This window comes from Glycine max, chromosome 20 (genome assembly GCF_000004515.6).
Source record: "Glycine max cultivar Williams 82 chromosome 20, Glycine_max_v4.0, whole genome shotgun sequence".
Taxonomy (NCBI): Eukaryota; Viridiplantae; Streptophyta; class Magnoliopsida; order Fabales; family Fabaceae; genus Glycine; species Glycine max.
In genome coordinates this window covers 8,163,114-8,169,165 of record NC_038256.2, presented here as the reverse complement: position 1 = coordinate 8,169,165, position 6,052 = coordinate 8,163,114, and the positions used below count along the sequence as shown (strand labels likewise).

Here is a 6,052-nt window from a genome sequence, read left to right as displayed (position 1 = left end):
AACTCTCCCCTAAAGAGGTTTAAATTATTGTTTTATGTCTTCAACTATGGCTTTGTGAATTAAATGAAATACATGTACTTTGTTCTTGCTTACAATTAATTGTTGATTATCTGTAGATAAATGCACTTAGAGAAGGTGACTTAAAGTCATGAGAGTTCCGCTAGCTCGCTGTTGCTGCAAAGTGGGTAATAACATTACAAAGGTGAATGTGGAAAAAGATTTACGTAAAATATAGAATTTAGATCATTGAACCATCTATTGGTGACTATGATAAAAAGTTATCAAATTGTCCAAGGATTTCAGTTACCTGTGAACTTTCCTTTGAATGAAATTGGTAATGCATTAAATTGTTAGAACCTATTAAACCTCCTCTAGTCCCCACTACGGGTGAATTTCCAATTGGACAAGAGCAACTTGCTTCAATCACTAATAGAAAATATGCTTTCTACATCGGTTATTTATGACTTTCAACATCGATTTTTGAACCGATGTTGAAAGTGCCGACGTTGATAGTATTATCGTTAACATTGATTTTTTAAAAACCGATGTTAACGTAAAATTACCAACATCGGTTATATAAATAACCGATGTTGGTAATATGAATTACACCCAAAAAATGTATATTAATGTTGAAAGTTAACATCGGTTTTTCCAAAAAACCGATGTTAACGTTTTCGATATTAACATCGATTTTTTACAAAAAAAACTGATGTTAACTGTCAACATTAACACATTCGTTAACATCGGTTTTTCCAAAAGAACCGATGTTAACTGTCAAATTAACACATTCGTTAACATCGGTTTTTTTGTTTTCAAAAATTTTTTTTTAAATAATGTCTCTGTTTTTACAAAAAAAAACCAAAATTTAACCTGTAAATTTAAAATCAGACCACACAGCACACAACATATATCATTTGCATTCTGCTTTCAAATAGATTTTAGCAGAAAACTAGCTATCAACAAAGGTTATTCAATGTTAAAATGAAACAACAATTGTAAAAAATGTAATGTAAAGTATGTAAACTAATTAAGTAACCTAAAGTTACATAGTTGCTTAACATCCTATGTTTGATTTCTAACTTTTAGATAATACTGTGCCCACTAGATGCGAAGCGCCATGAATCTCTCTGCTTCCAATTGTCTAACTTCATTAAAATACTGCATGATCAAATAAAAAATAAATTAATAATGTAATAACAATTATAAGAAAACCAACTTTGTTTGAAATAAACAATTACCGTCTCTCAATTATTTCTGAAAGATCCTAAGATTATCGTGGACATCCAGTGCATCACGTAGTAGCCACATTCAGTGATTCCTTTTTGTCTATTACACTAAATACATAATGAAATTTGAATATTAATTAAACGTTAACTACAATTAGTGTACACACAGATAAAATATATATAAGTAGAAGTTTTATTTAAATCACGTACCTTAACAACAATTCACCTAGCAACAGCCTTGGATTTAGGTTAAATTCAGGCTAAGAGAAAAATAGGGACTAAATAAAAAACAAAATAAAAAATTTATACATTTAAGCCAGAGGCAAAGATCGAATTACAAACTTACTTGTAGCTTTTTAAAGAAATCTACAAATATCATACAGGATTTCCTATATGATTAAACTTTTTTAGTTAGGGATAATAAGAGGAATAGTTATTCCATCAACAATGAGCAAATATCATACAGTAAAAATACTATAGAGGAATTAATATTTAGACACTTAGAACCAAAATCCCTAAAAAAAAATAGAAAAAATAGAAGAATAAAAAGTCAAAAAGTAAAAAAAAAATCGATCAAAAAGTCAAATAAAAAGCTGGTCAAAATCAGGCAAAAATAAATTAGTTAGCAGGAACTTGATTCACAATATGTAAATAAATAATGTTTAATACGGTAGTAAGGGTGGGGATAAAGAAAAATGTAAGGGTGATTCTTGTTTTTTTTGTCTCAAATTGGATAATAAGGAATTATTTTTTATTTTATTATTGGGATAAAGAAAAATGGTCACACATCATTTCAAGTCATGACTACTTATTTTCGTAAATTTAATAGCAAGAAAAAATTTGATGAAATAGATTTAATATGTCCTAACTATTAGCTTTTATATTTGTTGCCAGCTAACTAATTATTAGGTCCTTAATTTTATAGAGTAATTTTACAAAATATATTCTGTATATATTCAAAACAAAGTGACATAAAAATATATATCAGTAGAATTTAATTAGCATCATAAAAGTGAAGTAAATAAATATTGATGCATGATATAGTTTACTTTGGCTACCAAATCTAAATAACTTCAACACAAGACTATAAATAATTTTAAAATAAATATTTTTTTAAGAAATTGATGGAATTTATTTCTTAAAATAAGTAAATTTTTTAAAACAAAAATTATTTAGAATAATACATTATAAAAATAAAAATACTTATTATATTTAAATAAATATATATTTCGATAAATAAATTTAAAAAAATTTCCGCTAAAGACTCCAAAGAAAATTTATGAAGATTTTGCATTTGAAATCCCCTTTATTTGTTGAGTTGCTGGGCTATAAACTCCCACAATAATTCCCCCAACTATTGTGGTCCAACTATGTGGCTGGTGGGATTACCATAAGAATACAATAATGAAAAGGCTGATGAGACTTTTAGAGGCTCTCTCTATGGAAAAGGAGAGAGGGAAGCACTGAAAATAACGAGGAGAGGACCAAAAGAAAAAGCATGGGAAGAAAGGGGACATGGGCCTCCACAAGGGATTATCAAATTAAAGTTGGAATCACATATGATATGCAAATAGGAAAAGGTGTGCAACTACTGCTAACAACAATGGAGATATTAACCATCAAACGTGTGGGATTATTTAGCTTAATTAATATTTGAGTTTTTCGAGTTCAACTCTTAGATATATAACTATTAAAAATTAATAAGAAAATTTTTATTGTTTATAATAATTTTATTTAACTCAAAACAGATTTTCTTCCATAAAAAAAGTTTTACTTTAATTGGATTCTTGTAATATCTTTGTTTAGATTAAAAAAAATCTACGCATTAAGAGTGTTAATTTTACTAAATAAAGCACATCATGCTCATTAGAAAAAAAGGGGGGGGGGGGGGCTATATTTCTTTGACATTGAAAAAAAAAGTTAGCAAAGTACACGTGAATAAAAAGATTGGGAGAAAATAAGGAGTGAGCTTACCAGATGATTTGCGCCTGTTGGCAGAAACGTTCCTGCAAAATAAAGAATGGGAAAAATTAGGAATTGAAAAAGAAAGTGATAATATGTATAAAATATAAGAGAAAATACATTACCTCTGGTTGGGTGGAGCATAGCACTTCAGCACTGGGGTCGATTCCGTTGTCGACGGAGGAACCTGAAGATTCTCTAGCATCTTTCTCTAACTACTTGTTCTTCGAACCCCCCGCGGAACAAATCTCAATCAAAATCCTAACAAACACAACACCACAAATTCAAAAACAAAACTAAAAACCAATCTCAACTTCCTCAAAAACAATAACAACAACAACCGTACTACCAACAGTGAAACCACAAACACATTTACAAAAAAAATCAAATTTAGAATAAAAAATCACAGAACATGTGAAAAAATGGCAAAGTACCTTGGCGAGCGACGACAGCAAAAGCGTTGATAGGAATTAGGGGTTGGAGCGGTGGAGTGAAAGGTTCCAATTTGAGAAATTGGGGCACAAAGGATTTGGACTATGTGTTTGGTCCGGTTATTGGGGAATATAAACTGCCGTCAAAATGGATTTGAAAGACGATTTTATTGCTTTAATCGTGTGTGTATGGAGATATGAACTAGGTAAAAAAGCTATAATTTTAAAAAAAATGATATATATATATATATATATATATATATATATAATTTATTTGTTCTTATCGAATTTTATTATATTAGCTTCTTTGAATAGATATATAGAGATTTAATTAAATAATATTTGATTAATTATCTTATGATTGTGTCTTATTAATTAAATATGTGGTTAATTAATTATGAATTAAATTAAATTACATTTAATTTATATTTGTTCCAATTGATTAGTAATTAAATATTTGTTCCGATTAAATTAAAAATATTATTTTAAAAGATAAATACAATATATAAAATAAAAAAATTATATAAATATACATATTCTAATTTATGTGAATAGTATTTTTTACATATATTAAAATTAAGATATTTTTATTATTTATTAGAATAGTATTTTTTATTTATACTTAACTTTATTTAATCAAGTTGTTATTTTTTAAAAGAATTAAATTATATAGTAAATAGATGTACTTAAATAAAATGAGAATATTTTCTATTTTTAAAATATTTATTTATATAATTTATTGACACTATTTTTATCTATATTACAATAAATAACATGAATTTCTTAATAGAGATAAAAAAATGTTATCACTAAATCAGAAATATTATTTTAAAAGATAAATATAATATATAAAATAAAAAAACTTATATAAATATAAATATTCTAATTTATGTTAATAATATTTTTTACATATATTAAGATTAACATATTTTTATCATTTATTATAATAGTATCTTTTATTTATATTTAACTTTATTTAATCATGTGTTTATTTTTTAAAATAATTAAATTACATAGTAAATAAATGTAATTAAATAAAATGAGAATATTTTATATTTTAAAATATTTATTTATGTAATTTATTGATAATATCTTTTTATCTATATTACAATAAATAACATGAATTTGTTAATAGAGATAAGAAAATGTTGTCACTAAATCAGAAACATTGCTTTAAAAGATAAATATAATATATAAAATAGAAAAAACTTATATAAATATACATATTCTCATTTATGTGAATAATATTTTTTACATATATTAAGAGTAAGATATTTTTATTATATATTAGAATAGTATTTTCTTATTTATATTTAACTTTATTTAATCAAGTGGTTAATTTTTTAAAAGAATTAAATTATATAGTAAATAAATGTACTTAAATAAAATCATAATATTTTTTATTTTTAAAATATTTATTTATGTAATTTATTGACACTATTTTTATCTATATTACAATAAATAATATAAATTTCTTAATATAGATAAAAAAAATGTTGTCACTAAATCAGAAATGTTATTCTAAAGGATAAATATAATATATAAAATAAAAAACTTATATAAATATACATATTCTAATTTATGTGAATAATATTTTTTACATATATTAAGAGTAAGATATTTTTATTATTTATTAGAATAGTATTTTTTATTTATATTTAACTTTATCTAATCAAGGGGTTAATTTTTTAAAGAATTAAATTATATAGTAAATAAATGTACTTAAATAAAATGAGAATATTTTCTATTTTTAAAATATTTATTTATGCAATTTTTTGACGGAATTTTTTATCTATATTATAATAAATAACATAAATTTTTTAATATAGATAAAAAATGTTGTCATTAAATCAGAAACATTATTTTAAAAGATAAATATAATATATAAAATAAAAAACTTATATAAATATAAATATTCTAATTTATGTGAAAATAGAATTTAATCTTATATGTTATATTTTAAAATATAATTAATAACGCAATATATGATTTTTTTAAAATATATAAATAATTAAAAAAATTATATTAACATCGGTGATTTGAAAACCAATGTCGTTAAGCACTTACAACATCGGTTTTCAAATAACCGATGTTAAAACTAAATTATTTTAACATCGGTTATTTGAAAACCGATGTTGTAAGTGCTTAACGACATTGGTTTTCAAATCACCGATGTTAATATAATTTTTTTAATTATTTATATATTTTAAAAAAATCATATATTGCGTTATTAATTATATTTTAAAATATAACATATAAGATTAAATTCTATTTTCACATAAATTAGAATATTTATATTTATATAAGTTTTTTATTTTATATATTATATTTATCTTTTAAAATAATGTTTCTGATTTAATGACAACATTTTTTATCTATATTAAAAAATTTATGTTATTTAGTATAATATAGATAAAAAATTCCGTCAAAAAG

The 6,052-nt window shown here is 23.4% G+C and overlaps 1 long non-coding RNA gene across 2 annotated transcripts; it reads right to left on the bottom strand.

Annotated features, from left to right (window-relative positions):
• Positions 1–918: 918 nt before the first annotated feature.
• Positions 919–3,791, bottom strand: LOC100803642 (uncharacterized). Of its 2 annotated transcripts, none has more exons than XR_420173.3 (5): positions 3,623–3,791; positions 3,314–3,449; positions 3,201–3,232; positions 1,239–1,334; positions 919–1,158 (listed from the first exon to the last, which is right to left on the bottom strand). It is a non-coding gene; the product is annotated as an uncharacterized lncRNA (long non-coding RNA). The 2 variants fall into 2 exon arrangements; XR_005890208.1 differs by having other exon boundaries at positions 1,437–3,232; positions 3,623–3,763.
• Positions 3,792–6,052: the final 2,261 nt, after the last annotated feature.